Source organism: Notolepis coatsorum (genome assembly GCF_963971535.1).
Source record: "Notolepis coatsorum genome assembly, chromosome: 5".
Classification (NCBI taxonomy): Eukaryota; Metazoa; Chordata; class Actinopteri; order Aulopiformes; family Paralepididae; genus Notolepis; species Notolepis coatsorum.
Genome location: NC_140169.1, coordinates 124813591 through 124833790, shown reverse-complemented (window position 1 = coordinate 124833790; position 20200 = coordinate 124813591).

Sequence of the window (20200 nt, the reverse complement as noted above, 5' to 3'; positions counted from 1 at the left end):
TTGACGCTATCAAAGAATTTATCGAATCCAAAATCGTGAAGCTATGGGAATCGCACGGTGAACAGACCGAACGTATAGAAGTAGTGCAATCCTGCTTGAATGATCACAAGGATAGATTCGGGGTGATAGAAGGAACCAACGAGAAGCTAATGGCTAAGATACTCAACCTCGAATACCGATCCTGCAGACCTAATATTCGTATAGTAGGTCTAGAGGAATCAGTGAGCTGCGAACAACCCAATGTCTCGTTGCAGGAGTGTTAGTTGAAATTCTGGGATCGGATATCCTCTCTACGTCACCTGAAGTGGATCAATGTTACAGAATTAGGGCCCGAAACAACAACAATCCTAGAGTAGTTATTGCTAGCCTACGTCAAATTGGAATAAAAGAAATAATTATTCGAGAGGCACGGAAGAAGAAAGGTAATCTGAAATACAAAGGGCATCCAGTCTATTTCTATGAAGATTACTGCCCCGAAGTTGTGGCTCAACGATCCCGTTACAAGACCGTGATGTCCCTACTCTACGGGCGAGGTCTCAGACCTACACTATGGTATCCTGCGAAGCTGTCCATCCTTCGTTAGGGCTTAAACACCAAACGGCGTCATATACATTTTGATAACCTTGATTCATAAATAGATTAACTATGTGACGCTGGATATCGTCTAGAATACTTTATTTTAATGGTTCGCTACATCTGGGCTGGGTAGATTAAAGTTAGCTCTGTTGAGTGATCTATGATTTTTATGCAAGTCATTGTGTTGGGCCTGACTGGGACCTCCGGAGACTATTTTTTTTTAATTATTTTGATGTTTTCCCCGTGTGTGTGCATTTGCATATGACTTCAAGATCTATTGACATTTCGAGCACTTTCCTGTTGTTGACATATTGGAGACGTCGACCAGACATAATGGAACGTTGCAGAATATACTAGAATATCAGACGAGCTGCCGCACAGCGCCCTCTCCTGATATGATGGACTAATGGCACTTTTATTAAAATGAAATAGAATATTCTAGAACTTTAACATACGTTCTGTGACTATACACACGGCTTAGGTCACCTCCGGAGGAAACAACAGTCTTCACAGCAGAACATCGCCCACCCCTGGCCTGGGGGACGTGCTGCATATACGTATTTAAACCTTTTTTCTTTTGCAATAGCTCCACTGCCTTTCCTTTCTATTTCTTCTAGGTGTTTAAACTTAGCCAAGTTCTTTTAAGATTTAAGTAAATGTACTCTACTATTTGAGGTTTCTCTTATTTAGTTCCAATGCCTTTCTTTTCTATTTCTTCGGTATGTTTTAACTTATCCAAGTTCGTATAAGGTTTAAGTGAATATACTCTAATCGTTGAGGGATCTTTTATTTTTATATCTCCTTTTTATTTAACTGGAGAGTGGCCAAGCCACTGATGACATTCTACTAATGGTAGAATTGATAGTTTTAGACCCTATGGCAATTTGCATAGGGGAGTTAAGGATGAATTGCTCGATATGGGTATACTGGTTGTGTACTTTAAAGGGAGGGAGGGAAGTGGGAATAGGGGATTATATATATGTGTATTTTATATGTTTGTTCTCATGCTCAAGCTCGGCTCTCAACAGGACCTTAACAGTTGGATATATATCTATTATGAATTGCTACTCCAGACAAATTACACACAGGAATACTGCAACCTGTTTAGACTATGGCTAATTTAAATGTCTTGATTTGGAATACAGGGGGTCTGAATATACAACATAAACGCAAAAGCGTGCTTACATGGATGAAAAGACAACAGGTTGATGTGGCTCTTTTAAGTGAAACGCACCTTTTATTGGCTGACAATGTAAAGCTGGCGGATAAAATATATCAAAACATAAGCTACTCATCTTTTGGCACTAAATCCCGTGGTGTAGCTATAGTAGTGAAACGGAAGTTGAATATTAAATTGTTGGACGTATGGTCTGATGCAGATGGCCGAGTAACTATTGCTAAAATAGATTACTGTAACAGGAAAATCGCTTTGGTAGCGGCTTACGCCCCTAATCTTTACGACGCTAACTTCTACGCTTCACTCACTAGAGCGATGTTAGATCTCCCTGGGTATTCATTTATAATTGGTGCAGATTTTAATGCCATCTGGAATCCCTCGATTGATAAATCTAGTCTCACTACATCCTATGACCAGAAACAGGCCTCACAACTATTTACTCCTAAAGGGCTCATTCAGTAGAATGACATCCCGAGCCCCAAGATGGCGTTTTAACTCGACACTATTGAAAAACACTGAATTCAATCTACAATTCAAAAATAAACTAAATGAATTCCTGCAGATTAATGCGTGTTCGGTACAAGACCCTCTCTTTAAGACCACTGATCACCTGGTTTGATTCTCAAGCATCTGTATCCTGGAGACCATTAGAGGAGAACATAGTGGCACCACATAGACTGCAGGACAGGGACGTGCACAGGACTTTAGAGGGGCAGGTGCTCAAAGGCTGAAAAGGGCACTACACTTGTGTGTATATATTAACCGAGCGCGCGTAATAGGGGGCCTTTTTCGGGCGGGGGGCCCCCTTTTTATGCTTTTTGGGGGGTTTTGGTGATCAAATATTGAATATTGAACTATAATAATCAGTGCAGGAGCTCACTTATCCTTGAAAGACACTTTTATCACTGACTTAAAAGGCCCATACATCTCCATAAATGTTCAGGGCGGAGGGAATAAGTGTTTACCCTACAGACCCCAAGAAGTGCTGTATATTCTGTATTGTTTAATATAAATGCATTTTTTATTCCAATCCCGATTTGTATTTGAGATTCCCAAATCCCATCGGACTTGACTTCTTTGTGTCCCTCAATGAGTGTAATACCAGCATTCAACTGTATGCGCCACAGCGGTTTCTATCATCATCATCATCACCACCCACGCTATGCATAAAATATATAGGTCCGCGGAGAGGCACGCTGAGGAGGCCGTGCAAACTGCAATGGAATATGGGGCATCTCTCTCTCTTTACCTAATATTTTGATTCTATCCTGACATTTTTCAGTTGGAAGGGCAGTCTAGATAAAGCACCCCTTGGCCTCTATGTGTGCACGTGCCTGCTGCAGGATATCAATTAAGCAATGCAACTTGAAATTTGGCCCTCTTATTACACATGTTATCCGAATATGGCGTGACACACAGAAAAAGTGCACTAACCTCCATAAATGGCATAGTCATTCTCCCCTATTTAATAACAATTTACTCCTTATTGCACAACAACCTATCAGATTTCCTAAATGGGAAAAGAAGGGCATACATACATTGGGGGATATCTTCGACGACCGGGGTCTCTGCAGCTATCAAGATATATCTAACAAATTTAACCTCACCAGCTCCACTCATATTTTCTATCTACAATTAAGAGCAGCTTTAAAGGCTCATGGAGTCCCATTAAAGATTCCACTTGAGCACCACAGATATCAAAAATTATTTTATGAAAAGGAGACATCGAGAGGCTTCGTCTCTGACTTTTATCGTCACTTACTTACGTCCTCATATGATGTTCTTCCCCTAGACTCAGTTTGGAGGAAGAATATCCCAAACTTGGAAGTAGATTTTGATTGGGATGAAGTCTGGGCAAACGTTCGGCTGTCGTCACGCAACCCGGATCATCACCAGATTAATCTTAATTTTATTCATAGGACTTACCTGACTCATTACATTTACATTTACATTTAGTCATTTAGCTGCCGCTTTTATCCAAAGCAACTTACAAGTTCTGTACGACAAGACAGCAAGAAGGGTACAACTCTATCAGCTAAGTAACAATGCTCGTCAAAGTGTTGCGTGTTACAGTGTAGGTTAGTTTATTAGGACGGACAAGTGCATGACAGTAAGGTTAGTCAGGGTTAGATATTCTTGGAAGAAGTAACCACTCAATTATCAGAATTTGTATCTCTGACCATACCTGTACTGCCTTCTGTATTGTTGTTGAATGATGTTTCTCAGTTATCAACCTATGTACATGTAAAGAGAAAAATTTTGTCCGGTCTTACGGCTGCCAAAAAGTTGATAGCATCACGCTGGATTCAACCGGATAAAATGTGCCGGACGGTATGGGTTCTTACCTATCTCGATTTATCTAGAGATATCTACCACACAAATTTTAGGTGTTAATGAAGCCAGCATAGCAATCTGGTTAGATGTGGTGGAGAAGATAAAGGGTAGCATATGAACTTGTAATCCCTGATGTTAAACGGAATAGTGGATGTATAGTCCAAAAGGGGGTCCTGAGGGGGGGGTGGAGGGGGAGGGAAGGGGAAGGAAAGAGTGAGGAAGAGCGAGCAAGAGCATATTGTATTGTATTGTATTGTATTTATTATTTTTATGTCTTTTAATCTACATTTATTTTGATTTAATTACTGGACTGTCATTATTGCTATTATTATGTCGATCATTGTCCTGTGATTTATCATAGATTTCTACTATTAATGTATTGTTTGTCTAGTTTTATGTTAAAAAAGGGAAAATAAAAAACATTTGTTCAAAAAAAAAGAAAAGAAAAAAATAACAAACAGACACAATTAACTTTCAAACTGAAGTGGGAAACCAACCTCGGAATAAATAAAGAGTTTATTCTGGAGCATAACGCCACAACATTGCCTGCTCAATATCATCCTTGATTTCATCCAGAGTGATATTCTCCTTTGAAATATTATTTCGCGGTCACGCTGTTACTGCTGCCATGATGATCATCACCTGTGAAGAGGCTCATTTACATAGAAAGGGGAGATGCCAATTGCACCGGACGCAATGCTGAAGCAATGCATGGGCCACCTTCATTTCAGCCGCTGCGCGTCCTTTGAGAGCGATATGCGTCGGAAAAAAGCAGCGCAAACCCTTTGTGGATTCGGGCCTGAACACTGAAGCCCTCTCCATATCCTCTTTTTTGAACAAACACACATTACTTTGTGAGTCACCCCTCCTTACACTCTGGACATCACTATCCACACTCCTACGCAGAGTTGCCTCTACGCCTGTACATCACAGCCTCCAAAACAGCTCTGCCCAAAGTGCCTTATAACTTTACCAAATCATCACGACCAAATTAGTTTGAAATAAAATGCGGTTATACATTTTAATTGGGTGTATACTGTGGAATGATATGCCCCCCCCCCCCCCCAATAAACATAACACCACCCCAGATTTAATCCGAAATACCCAAATGTCCTGTCCCCCAGTCAATCCCTTTGTCTCCCCTGATCAATCAGTCACCACCCTTTGTCTCTCACCTTCCTTCAACCTTCTCCAGCCCTCCTCAGCCCCAATCCTCCTATCTCATTCCCACCTGGGCAGATCAGACCACACCCCCTTGTCTCTTGGTATAAAGGTCTCGTTATCCCATGTCTCAGGGAGGCCGTGACGAGCTCGCCGGGTCTCTCAAGCCAATTCTCCTGGGTTGTGTAAGCTAATAAACTTGTGACAACAACTATGGTCCCAGCTAGGTTATTTCTTCCAGAATACATACAGAGGATCACAAGTAACCAAACATTAAGCTTGTCTGAATTTAGTTATCATAAAAAAGTATTTTCTGCATAAGGAAACAAACTGCCATGAAATTGTATTATTTCACATCCAATAATAACACGTTGTGCATTTCTCAATAAATACTGAGGCTGAAAACAACTCTGTTGATAACGGATTCCTTCTTTTGTTCCAGAGGAGTCTGGTGTTTTAGCATCCTGCCAATCTGACCTAATGAAACCAGTGAATCAATCATCCCTAGAGAGTATTCCAGTCCTGTTTGGGTTTTTGCTCTTGAATCTAACAAGAGAGTGAATGTTGGACCACTCTGCAAATAAGGATGGAGAAAGAGGGGAAAAAACATTACAATCGTATTGAATTACTAAGCAGTCATAGCTTCCACTGACCTACTTCTGTGTGTGTGTATGTGTGTGTTTATGTGTGTGTGTGTGTGTGTGTGTGTGTGTGTGTGTGTGTGTGTGTGTGTGTGTGTGTGTGTGTGTGTGTGTGTGTGTGTGTGTGTGTGTGTGTGTGTGTGTGTGTGTGTGTGTGTGTGTGTGTGTGTGTGTGTGTGTGTGTGTGTGTGTGTGTGTGTGTGTGTGTGTGTGTGTGTGTGTGTGTGTGTGTGTGTGTGTGTGTGTGTGTGTGTGTGGGGGGGGAAATAGGAAATACATTTGTATCTAAATAAAAACAGCATTCCATAACAATTTCACTCTCAAACCAAACTAGATCTTAAGGAACACTGGCCCCCTAAACACAAAGGGCTATACAGTATTCAGCTCCCTAATCCTACTAAGGGGCCCTGGTAGGGGGGGAGGGGGGTGCTGCATGTGTGTGTGGGAACTCCAGACTCCCAAGGTCAAGGTGTGTCTGCATCCTTCTGACCTTGTCAGATTAATTTTTTTATCACATTACTAAAGAGCAGCAGCAGCAGCTTCGCTCCATTGCCCCCCCCCCCCCGTCCCGTCCCGTCCACATCGTGCCGGTAGACCTGATTAGAGTACCTGAACCAATGAGACTAATTATCCCGGCAGTCTGGTGCAAACCCAGAGCCCGGGCTCCAATAAAGCAGAGCGTCCTCTCCTCTGGGATACTGCCCAGATTTCCGAACAGAATGGTGATGGGGAGCTTATGAATGTGTGATGTGTGACTGCGCTCTGAGTACGGATTGTCCACGGCGTCCCAGTAACCAACTAACTGCCTGTGAGAAATAGAATGAATAGAATAGAAATAGAATGTCAACCGTAAATAGCTCATTGAGACTTGGTGAAAGTTATAAAGAGACAGCGGGTCGGGGCGGCTGGGTGGCGCAGCGCAGATTGCGCTCGTCACCAATGCAAGAGACTCCGGTCTCGAATCCGGGTGTCAGCATTGCCTCCGGCTTGGGCTGGCCGTCACACTGGCTCAATTGGCAGAGCCAGCGGGTGGAAGTCGATGGGTGGTAATCTGGACGTTGTGGACAGCGACTCCTACAGGTCGGTTGGGGGACGCCTGCACAGCAGAGACAGGAAATAGCGGGGGCAGTGTGAGCCTCCCACACGTTACACCTCGCCAATGAGAGTCCGCGCTGGCAGGTGAAAAGATGTGACAGGCTGCCTCCTCGTGTACTGGAGGGGACACGTGATGCAAGGCTTCTATCCTCCCTACAACCGACCAGTGGAGGGCATATGCGAGCAACGTTCAAGACAGGGGAGGGGAGAATTGGAAACACAAAATTGGGATGCGAGAAAAAATAGAAAATAAGGAGAAAGTGGATACAAATTTAATAAAAAGAGACAGCGGGTCATAGCCTATATGAAATATGTAATGTGAAATATTTTATCTGCGCATGTGTGTGTGTGTGTATATATGTGGACCTCATGGAATTCCAGAGGTGCATTTGTCAGTAATAATTGTTTTCTTCTAAATTGTCCTCATATTGAACATGACAAGCCCCCTGGTATGAAACCTCAGTGTGTAGGATTTGCATATTAAACTTGTTCGAACATCTCAAGACAATATGGCAAGGTTGACAAACTGGAGACAACTACTGTGAAACCTGAAACAACGTTAATCAGATATAGAAATAGAGAGGATACAGCAAAACCATATCATATATGGGACATTTCTGGGATATGAATTTGCATAGGGATTGTAGTAACAGGGTACCTCTATGGTAATTTGGGGGAGAACTTTATTTCAGAAAAATCGGAACTGGGCAGACTCTCAAAATTGATTGACTGATGCAATTATTAATAATACTGGATGCTTTCAGGTAATAGCAGTCTTGTGCAAAGGACCAGGACTATAGAGGGCTTAAAACAGAGGAGTCCCTGAAAAGTAAACATAGTCCTTTTTGTGGTACCACAGCAGGTGTTTGGGGACAAATCTGCGAAGTGCAGAAACTAAAATCCAAGTTTAAAGCAATAGCAATAAACCAGAATAAATTTCACCAAATCTAAATTTGGTGTGTTCACACATTGTCTTCTCGAAGATGTTGATTTGGGAAAACAAGCTTTTTAAGAGCCTTGACAGCCCAGCGCAACTCAAAATACAAACATAACACATTTAAACAAACCTTTAACAACATGTAAAATGGTTCAGGCAACCTGAATCCAAGAAAGATAAATTCCGTATAATAAATCACTATAGTAACAAAGCAGTAGTAGTGTGTAGGGCAGCAGTGTTGTCAGCGGAGTGTGTCTTTTAGGGGTGGGAATCGCCAGAGACCTCACGATACGATACTATCGCGATACTTGCGTCACGATACGATAGTATCGCGATACTAAATTTATCGCGATATGCTGAGTATTGCAATATTAATATTGCATTAATATTATACATATTCCAACTTAACTGAATGCACATGTGTGTGTGTGGACTACTGTACTATTACAGGTATTGAAATGCAACTTCCTTATACAAAAGAATTATAATAATGTATTATGAATAATTAAATATCGATACTTGGCGTCCCTGTATCGATACAGTATCGCCACGCAAAGTATCGCGATACTACTACATATCGATTTCCCCCCCCACCCCTAGTGTCTTTAAAGGAAAACTCCAACATTTTGGGAAATTAGCTTATTTAACATCTTCCCTGGAGTTAGACAAGAAGATACATACCTTTTTTGTCTCTGTGCGTGCATTTAGCTTTGGGAACAGCTTTAGCGTAGCTTAGCTTCATCACTGGAAGTGGGGGAGATCCGGAGCTTCATCACTGGAAGTGGGGGAGATCCGGAGCCTGACATTCCCTTACACTGTATACAGTCACGAAATACACTCCAAATACAACTCCAAAACGTTCATGTAAACATGTTGTGACCTGTGTATTCACCACGTGGAGAAATAAAAAATAATTGAATTAGACAATTACGTTTTATAAGCAAATATGCTTGAATAAAATGTGCCTAACCACTCCTCTCTGAGCGCAGTCAGTGATTTCAACGTGTCGTCGTGATTGTTGACATTCTCATTCATTCAAAGGATCCGAACCGATTGAAGTTTATGGATACCATGACTTAAAATCCTCTTACCTTGACGATTAAAAGCCTCTCCAATTTAGAAAACAGTAATCCAATGGCTGGTATTGATAATATACTACTAACTACTGGACGCTCTGAGCTAACCGGAGCTAACACAGAACAGGATGGTAAAGCATATAATGACTTCCTTTCTGGGGGTTTCAAAATAAAAGTGCGATGTTTATAGCAGCGGAAAACGTTTATTTTGTACATTATCTAACGTTAACACGAACCTAAACTAACTTTAGGTTAGTTGTAACGCTAGTTTAGGTTTGTGTTAACGTTCGATAATGTACAAAATAAACGTTTTCCGCTGCTATAAATGTCGCACTTTTATTTTGAAAACCCCAGAAAGGAAGTCATTATATATGCTTTACCATCCTGTTCTGTGTTAGCTCCGGTTAGCTCAGAGCGTCCAGTAGTTAGTAGTATATTATCAATACCAGCCATTGGATTACTGTTTTCTAAATTGGGGAGTTTTTTTTTTTTTTTTTTATCTTTTTCCCCCTCCTTTTTCCTCAGATTTTCTCCCATCCCAATGTTAGTCGTTATGCCAATTCCCAATCCCCTTCCTGGTCGCTGCGCACTTACCCCCCACAGTCGGTCTGGGAGACTGGAGGCTACCACGTGCTTCCTCCGACACACGTCGAGCCAATCAATCGCTTCTTTTCACCTGGCAGCGCGGATTCTCACTGAGAGGGCGTAGCGTGTGGAAGGATCACACTATCCCACTTAGATCCTATCCGCGTTTAGCAGGCGCCCCGACCGAACTGTAGGAGTCGCTGTTTACAACGACCCGGACCCACCCCGCCAGCTTCTCCCACCCTCTAATAGTGCCAATTGTATTAGTGTGAACGGCCAGCCAAGCTGGTGACAACCCCGGAGCTGTGAGCTGGATTCGAACAGGCGAATCCAGCCGCTCCGGGGTTGGTGACGAAGGCAATCTCCGTTACGCCACCTGACCGCTAATTGGGGAGGCTTTTAATCGTCAAGGTAAGAGGATTTTAAGTCATGGTATCCATAAACTTCAATCGGTTCGGATCCTTTGAATGAATGAGAATGTCAACAATCACGACGACACGTTGAAATCACTGACTGCGCTCAGAGAGGAGTGGTTAGGCAAAAAATTGTTCCGAGTATATTTGCTTATAAAACGTAATTGTCTAATTCAATAATTTTTTATTTCTCCACGTGGTGAATACACAGGTCACAACATGTTTACATGAACGTTTTGGAGTTGTATTTGGAGTGTATTTTGTGACTGTATACAGTGTAAGGGAACGTCAGGCTCCGGATCTCCCCCACTTCCAGTGATGAAGCTAAGCTACGCTAACGGAGCGACTGTTCCCAAAGCTAAATGCATGCACAGAGACAAAAAAGGTATGTATCTTCTTGTCTAACTCCAGGGAAGATGTTAAATAAGCTAATTTCCCAAAATGTTGGAGTTTTCCTTTAAAGGAGATCTAATGTAGGGTGTTGCTGCAGTGTTTCACCTTGTATCGCTCTCTTTGCCACCAGAGGAACGTCCCGTATTCACATCCTTTCAGGAAGAAAAGCCAACCATCTGCCAGATGACTCCTCACATTGACTTTGCACAACTGAAGGCACTGATAATGGACCAAACCACAAAATTATGGAGCCACAAAGGGAGCCGCCTGAATGTCAAGTGTCTATTGTTTTATGGTCTTCATCTCTCTCTTTGACTAACTGACACACAGACTACAAGGACACACTAGCAAAAAAAAAAAAATCATGGATCAAGCTGAGAATAACTTTCCGTTCGATGTTCTAATATTGCCTTCTGTGCATTTGGGCCGTAATCCAACGTGACAAGGTCCTGTTTGGTTAAAGCGGTTCAACTGGAAAGAGATGTGCTTGGGCAAATCCAAACCCAAAACAACAAGCTCATCTTTATGGATCCTGTGTGTCCGTTTAAGCCTATTCATTTGAACAGTTCCACTGGTCCACAAAACACCGATACATAGACTTAACTCAAAGGGATACGACCTACTGCAACAAAGTGGAGTGGGTAGGTTCTACAAGCCCTCGGGCCCCATTGTATTATTTGGTCTTCTGGGCACCAGCAACAGTGGCACCAAGGTTAGTCGAAAAGAAACCTGTTCAGAGGGAACAGACCGCCTGGCAAAGGGAAGGTGGCAATCAAAGCTGCTTTTGTGATGCAGCCTCAAGACAAGCCTCCATCCGTTTGAAAAAGAAACAGCATGGGGCAGAAGAGGCCAGCATTTTCTTAGGAGTAAACGGCAGCGCTGGGAGACCGAGGAGAAGAGTCCACTACCACAGTTGGCAGGAGCAACTCCACTAGGTTGATGAGAGCATTGGTTCTCAAACCTTTTCATGTCAAGGGGCCCCCGTTTGATTTGTCTCAGAGAGTCTGAGAAATTAACTGAAATCTATTGCGTCAGAGTTATTCTTTTGCTCACATGGCACGTGCATTAACCTGTTCACTACTGCACTACTAAGGGTTAACGTTTTCACTACCACATTACAGAATGAATAGAATATAATAGAATATAATAGAATAGAATAGAATAGAATAGAATAGAATAGAATAGAATAGAATAGAATAGAATAGAATAGAATAGAATAGAAATACTTTTATTATCCCGTGGGAAATTAGACACTGCAAATCGCTCAACATTTAAACATTTAGACAGGACAGGTCACAAATTAGAATAATAACACAAATCAAATCAAGTTGCCTAGGATAAGAGTAGAGTAAAATAAAATAGGATAAAATGAAATGAAATAAAATATACAGAAATAAATACAGTAAGAATATACTGAGCATACTGAGCATGGGGTAAACAATTTGGTCAATATAATTATAATTTAAATCTAACTAAATGAAATATGAAATATATATTCCAGTATTCAGTGTAACTAGGTGCAGTATGCTTTAGGTAGTGTATTGTCCTCCTTGGGTTCCAATAAGACTTAGATCAATGTCTGGCAGCCGTCGCTGGCCCCTGTTGTGGAGCCTGGAGGCCGCTAGTCGCGTCCTCCTGCCACTATTGAACTGCCGCTCTGTGCTCAGTGATGCAGTGAGGCACAGTGATGCATTATATAGTCTGATGGCTGTTGGAATGAAGGACTTCCTGTGCCGTTCAGTGCTGCATTTGGGTAGTGTGAGCCTAGCACTGAACATGCTCCTCCTGTCAGCCAAGTCTGTGTATAGTGGATGGGTGGGGTTTTCCCTGATGGCCTGGAGCTTAGCGAGGCTCCTCCTCTCCGCCACCCTCGCTAGAGAGTCCAGCTCAACCCCAACCACGCTGCTGGCCTTCCTGACCAGCTTATCCAGCCTGGTTGTGTCCACTGCTCTCAGTCCGCTGCCCCAGCAGGTCACAGCGTACAAGAAGGCGCCCGCCACCACCGACTCATAGAACATCCTCAACATCCTTGTACAGACATTGAAGTATCTCAGCCTTCTGAGGAAGTAGAGTCGGCTCTGGTCCTTCTTGTATAGTGCTTCTGCATGTTTTGACCCGTTCAGTTTGTTGTCGATGTGCACACCGAGGTATCTGTACACCTCAACCATTTCCACATCAACTCCCCTGATGGAAACGGGGGTCACGGGTGCACTCCTCCTCCCAGCTCCACAACCAGTTCCTTGGTCTTCGCCACATTTAGCTGCAGGTGGTTTTTGTCGCACCATGTGCCAATGATGTTAACCCCTTCACTACCACACTACAAAGGGTTAATGCTTTCACTACCACACTACAGAAGTTGAACCTTTCATTACCACACTACAAAGGGTTAATGCTTTCACTACCACACTACATAAGGTTAACCTTTCACTACCACACTACAGAAGGTTAACCTTTCACTACCACACTACAGAAGGTTAACCTTTCACTACCACACTACAGAAGGTTAACCTTTCACTACCACACTACAGAAGGTTAACCTTTCACTACCACACTACAGACGATTAACCTTTCACTACCACACTACAGACGATTAACCTTTCACTACCACACTACAGAAGGTTAACCTTTCACTACCACACTACAGAAGGTTAACCTTTCACTACAGAAGGTTTACCCTTTCACTACCACACTACAGAAGGTTAACCTGCTCATTGGGAGCAGTTAGGGGTTAAGTGTCTTCCTCAAGGACACTTCGACACACTGCCCGGGAGGAACGTGAATCAAACTGGGAACCTCCGGATAACCAGACGACTGCACTACCTACCGAGCCACTGTCGCCCCCTGATATATTGGTGCATCACTATTGACAACTGTCTATCATAATCTTCCAAGAAAACAAATGCGAAATTGTGTTGAGTTTAACCCTTATTCTCGGCATTTGTTTTCTTGGAACCTTGGTTCTCAAGACTAGAGAAGGCAGCCTGTATACTATTGAAGCTGTCTTGAAGAGAGCGCAGAACAGCATCAGGAGAAGGTCCAACTGAATACAAAACTGTGTCATCTGCATACAAATGAATACTTGAATTTGACTACTATACTAGCAATGTTATTTATGTATATAGAGAACTAAGTGGGGGCAAGAATGGAGCCTTGGGGTACACGTCATATAAGGGCTGCAACAAGTGGTGTTCTGATTTAACACACTGTGTTCTACCAGACAAATAGTTGGAGAACCAGGCTAAGGAATGGTGGTTCACACCAATGTTACCAAGTCTGTCTCCGAGAATTGAGTAGTCAACTGTATTAAATGCTTTTGCAAGATCAATAAAAAAAATTCTGCACAATGTTGTTTGGAATCAAGAGTGGTAGGGATGTTATTGAAGACCTTAACACATTCCCCGCCAATGACGAGTTAACTCGTTATAGCCCGCCAATCGAATAACGCCAACAACGAGTAAACTCGTTGTTATGATTGTTATTTCTTTTATTCGCTATTGCCATTCATAATTCATCGAGCCACCTTGTGCATGCTGTACTGAATGTGTCTGAGATCAATACCACCGCCTAACCCCTTGCGGCCGCTATTGCACTCCATTTGAAACTATGTGGTTTCTTTTCTCTACCGAGCTGCGGCGTGTGGGCGGGTTCTAAACACTCTGGCAAAACAAGCGCTTGTAGGGATGGCTTGGACAACTGACCCCGCCCGCCTGTTCATGTGCACTGCCGGATAACATCGGAGACAGGATCGCTGTGGATATCTGGAATAGCGATCAGATAATTGGCTTATTCTTTTTGCAGTACATCAGAGACCAGGTAAGGACTCTATATTACCAATCTTGCGTTGATCTTTCCCCGCGATCGCTGTGTCTGTGTAGTAAGTGTGTGTGTGTTGTGTCCCGTTGGTCACATCACGGCACGGATGGGCGCCCCGCTCCAAGCCCCCTTTCATGCGTGCATGATGAAAGATAATACCGATAATCTAGCGTTGATTTCAGATTGATTGTTGATCCAAGCGAGGAATGGCAAGTTTAGTGAATTCCAATAAAACGCAGTTTTCGCGTCTTTTCCTGGGATTACTCAGAATCACTCAAACTATACTCATATTCACCACGGTATAAAACGGAAATGTACGGATGAAAAAATGCTCTGTTTTTTGCATGTTGACTGGAAGAAACTCACTGACAATCGAAAACGTTATTAGATCCATAGCTATAATATTTAATATAGTCTTAAGCACTGCAAACACTGCATTCTCCCCATTGAATAGAACGCTGGCACTGATGGCCCACAGTGCCCCCTGCTGACTGGCAATCAATGTGTTAAAGGCCAACCTCTAGGTTAAACCCTACTGATCAATTATTGGTAGTTTACATCATTGGTATCTAATTTCATTATTTATTTTTTTCCATTTGACACCGGAAATGCCACTTTGAAAGAGTTAAAAAGGTCCACGCACGAATAACATGCACGCGCGAATCAAAAAAGCGTATCAAACGCCGACGTCACAACAGGTGTGGCTTGCATATTAATGAGCCGAATCTAATGTTGCTTTTCCACTAAAATAAAGTACTCAGTTTGTCTCTGTGTGGGGAGGCGGGGCTGCTGGTGATCAGCATGAGAGCTCCAGAAATGTCACGTGAAAAACTGCAGACCACTGATTGGTCAGAAGAGAGACTGTTTGGGGAGTCTGAACGAAAACAGAACGCCGCCATCTTTAATGTCTCGCGTAGGATGTCTTATGTATGTTTGCAGCAAGAAACAAGTGCAATAAAAAAGGATACAGTCACTGTGTATTCTGCCTCATTTATTGATGAAACAAAACCGACATCAACACAATTTGCCACCGAGCGGAGAGTTTAGTCTGACAAAAAGATCGCTGATTAGTTACGCTTGTTGTTGGGGGTTAGGGACGTAACGTTAGTTAGCCTAATGCTAACGTTAGCAGATAGACACGAGAGGCTAGGTAACGTTAAAGCTTGTAGAATAGACACAATGAGGTAACGTTAGCGTTAGCATAATAGACACAACGAGAGTCTGGTTAATGTTGTTATTTGTGTGCCCCCGTCCCCGCGGAGGAGCTTGTGGACTCGACAACAGCGGCGGCCGCAGGGCGCCGGAGCCCGCAGCGCTAGTTAGCTCATAGCTATCGTGTAACACTAGCCTTTGCGGGCTCGGGCGCCCTGCAGCTGCGGCCGCCGTCGCGTCCATGGGCCCCCCGGCAGGGCACCCGTGGGGACGGGTCGGGGTGTACAGAGAGGAGAGAACCATTTTGGGTCGGCCGTTCATGCCGGCCAGCGAGCCGGATGTCGGGATATGTTGTTAGCACAATAGCTACCAAGCTAAGCTATGTTATCTACTAACGTTATAAACACAATATGTGTACAACGACACAATGATTTACATTATTACAAATATGGTAACGTGGTTGTGGCTTTTACAAATAGTGGTTAGCTTTAGAGATGGATGGATGGCTATAATCACGGAGCAATAGTGAGGTGAAACAGATACATTTCCATTCGGCTAGTAGTAGCAAGCATATATCTATGGTAGCAAGGCTCTCTGCCTGCCACTAGCTGTGTGACTCTCAGCGCCCCCTGGTGAGCCCCCTGTTGTCCTGCACCTGTTGTGACGACATTACACGCGCACGTTATGAATCATTGATTAAAATATGCACGTGCGTGGTGATTGTGTTGGGCAGACAAAATGTTTGATAAAAACGCTAAAACTGGGTCAATTTCAATACTTTTTTTTCCCCTTCTTCATGAAAGCCACTGTTGGCCTAGTCCACATTTTTATTGAACAAAAATACAACGTGGAGGTTGACCTTTAAGAGTTGCAGTGACACAGCCATGCCCAGACTGGAAGCCAGATTGCCTACTCACTGGATATAATACTGTGCATGTCAAGATATGATGTAAGTTGCATATTTATGAGTTTTTCCATATACATATACAGGGAAAGATAGAAATAATCAGGATCAGTCTGGTCACCCACTTTAAGCAAAGGTAAAACAATAGCAGCTTTCCAAGAGCAAGGGATTTCAGCAGTTTGAATGGAAAGATTAAATAGATAAGAAATTGGGGCTGCAATTATGGGAGCAGCAACCTTGAAGTAGTAAGGTTCAAGGTAGGGCTTGGCGATATGGCCTCTAAATCAGTGTTTCTCAACTGGTGGGTCGCAACCCAAAAGTGGGTCGCTCGCGAGGCCATTTTGAGTGGGATGTGTGTGTAAAAAAGAAAGAAAGAAAAAAAAGTAAGTATATATTTTTTTATATATATATTTTTTGCACTAGCTATCTTTGTGAAAGTGGCTTCTCAGCTCTGGTCCAGCTGAAGACAAAGCAGAGGAACAGATTGGACATTGAGCATGACCTCAGAGTTGCTTTGTCTACCATCACCCCAAACTTTGAGACTCTTGTCAGGAGCAAACAACATCCCCAGTTATCCCATTAGTTCCCTGGGATGTTTAAGCTAAGAAGTCTGCTAAGAAGGATATATTATTTATTATTATTATAATTTTATTTCATTGTGTTTTTAGCCCTAGTTGTACTTTTGTTGCAACCCCAGTTATCCCATTAATTCCCCCAAACTTACTGTAGGTCTCTTATGTTAAGCTAAGAAGTCTGCTAAGAAGCATAATTATTTATTATTATTATTATTATTTAATTTCATTGGGTTCTTAGCCCTAGTTGCACTTTTGTTGCAACCCCAGTTATCCCATTAGTTCCCCCAAACTTAGGTCTGTTATGTTAAGCTAAGAAATCTGCTAAGAAGCATATATTATTTATTATTATTTTATTTCATTGGGTTTTTAGCCCTAGTTGCACTTTTGTTGCACTTTTTTGTGTTTATTTCATGTTTTTAACAGTGCATGAAAGATTGTGTATTACTGCAAATATTCTTTTTTTTTTACAGAAATCATAGTCGTTAAACATTTTGGGTCGCGACTTAATGACTAAGGAAAATGTTGGGTCCCGAGGCTAGACCAGTTGAGAACCACTGCTCTAAATGATATCATGATATTTTTTGGCTATGTTACGATACACGATGTACATCACAATATTTTTACATTTCCTCTAAAGCCCTTAAAAATGCTTGATTTAACCCTTTGAAGCATAAGTCACACCAACATGACGATTAAAATAGTCCCTGCAACATATGTCTGCATTAAACCATGAAGATGCTTTAAAAAATAATTTAATTAAACGTTTTTAAAAGAGTCTGACACAGTAATACAGAGATTTTTTTATTTGTAACGGTCCCAGACAGGACAATGTGAACAGTGGCCACAATATGAACAATGGTGACCGTTGCAGTACCCTACCTCCTTCCATGGCGCCATCTGGCGGGCACCGCCAGATGGTGCAGGCGACCATTTTGATTTGGTTACATGTTATTGAGTTAATTTCCACTTATTTGTTATCCTGGGCTTTTCCTTCCTTTGTTTAAATGTCGTCCTCCTCTCTGGTTGTTGTTTGTGAGATTGCTTTGGTTGTTGTTGTGTTATTGCTTTTGTGTTTAGTTGGTGTTAATTGTTTCTGTGTTTTAGACTGGCCTGCCAGGTGTTTTCAATTGTAATTAGTCTGTGTATATTAGTGTGTCCTGTTCTCACTTCCTGTGTGGCGTCATACCTCCATGTTCCCGTTCCTGTTTGTTCACTGCTGTCGTCTGCCTTGCCCTGCTGTTTGTTAAGTTTGATTAGTATTCCGTTTTGTTCATCTTTGTTTTCGTGTATCAGTTCGTGTTTGTATTTGGTGCCAGCGCGGCTGTGCCTTTTGGTTTTGGTTGTATCTGTTATATATATTTCTGCATAGCTCCTGTGATCTTGTATTAAAGGATACACCTCGTTTTGAGAAGAACAACTACCGTCTCCTTCCTCCTGTCATTCCGCAGTTCCGCAGTTTCCGTGCTCTTCTCTCCCCCCTATCGTAACAGTATTAACATCTAAGACAATTTATATAAAAACTCTTGGGTGCCTAAGACTTTTGCACAGTACTGTTTTCTATCCACTTTAGCAAAAAATACACACACACTACTGGAGAAAATAATAATCATGTAACCGAGGAATGGTCCGCCTATACTTTTAATAGTAATATAAAATCACAGGATACTTGATAGCTTAGACTTGTGATTTTTATTATCAGCAATGTTATAACATCCTACTGGTAAACGAAACACTGTAAAGGTGTGTGTGCATCATCATCATATATATATATATATATTTACTTTTTAATTGCATGAAACATTATGAGGTATTCCCTTATGCCGCTTTTCCACGGTCTGCACGGTACCTACTCGGCTCGGTAGTACCCCCCATAGATTCGATAGATATAAAGACGGTACCCCCCCCCCCCCCCCCCCCTTAGTGTAGCCCGGGTGGCTGTGACGTCATCTTCAACGCGACACACGGAGGATTTCGACGCTAGCTATCAAGCTACTGTATGAATCCAGTGCTTTATTAGCTATACGCTAGCTGCAATGCTAACCGTTAGATTGCGAGGCTACTACCAGTTCATCCACCTCTGCGCCTCCATTTTCCATTGATGTTTCTTAATAAAATATGTAGGGCTAACGTTTAAACTCACAAAGCTCTCTCCACTTCTCTCACACTCTCGTATCCCCGGCTGTCTTCTCAAAACAAACCTGTGGCGCCGCCTCTCTGTCTCGGGGTGTGTGTGTGTGTGCGCATGCGTGTATGTGCGTGTAAGTTGGGGCGAGTGTGTGCATTTTTTTTCTTTGAGAGGGAGAGACGAGAGATGGAGAGAGTAAAGGCAAGCGCTGTGCCAAAGTAAGTCATCTCAACCGCGGCGGCTTATAAACTGATGTGAGGGATTGTGAGAAACATCACGATGTTCGCGATATGTTTAAAAAGTGTATCGTTTATTTAAAACCCGATATTTATTTAATATCGTCATATCGCCCACCCCTAGTTCAAGGTCATCAGACCCAGGTGTTTTTTGGGTCCATATTATGTAGCTCATTCAGCACCAGTGATAGCGTGAAAACTGAAAAATGCCCAGGAGAAGAGGTGGTACTGTGTAAAGAAAGACACAGCATCAGACAGACTAACAGAGAAGAGGTGACACTGTGTAAAGACATGCTAACAGAGAAGAGGTGACACTGTGTAAAGACATGCTAACAGAGAAGAGGTGGTACTGTGTAAAGACATGCTAACAGAGAAGAGGTGGTACTGTGTAAAGACATGCTAACATGAGAAGAGGTGATACTGTGTAAAGACATGCTAACAGAGAAGAGGTGACACTGTGTAAAGACATGCTAACAGAGAAGTCAAGTCAAGTCAAGAGTTTTATTTGTCACGGCATACAAGTATACAATGAAATGCGGGGGGTCTTGCCCGCAACGATTGTGCATAGTACAATAATAATAATATAATAAGAATCCAATAGAACGACATTGTGCAATAAGAACGACATTGTGCAATAATACAAGTAATCAAAGTAGGGCATATCGGTATATGTACATGAGTTTTTACAGAGCATGGTAGGACATGCTAGGTCCTGTGATAGTGCAATACACTGTTAGCTACGGATGAGGCACTGGGTCTTTATGTACACTGCTATACAATGCTATATTATACAATCTCAGGTTATACTATACTATTCTTAAAGTGACCTTTCCTTTTGTAAAGTGACCATAAGTGTGAGCGTGTGCAGCATGAGTGTGTGTGTGCTCATGTTAAAGTGGCTGCTAGTGTGTGAGCGTGTACAGTGTGTGTGTTGTGTGTGTGCTCATGTGTGCTTGTGTGTGGAGAGTTCAGTGTTCAAGGCTCTGATGGCCTGGGGGAAGAATTGA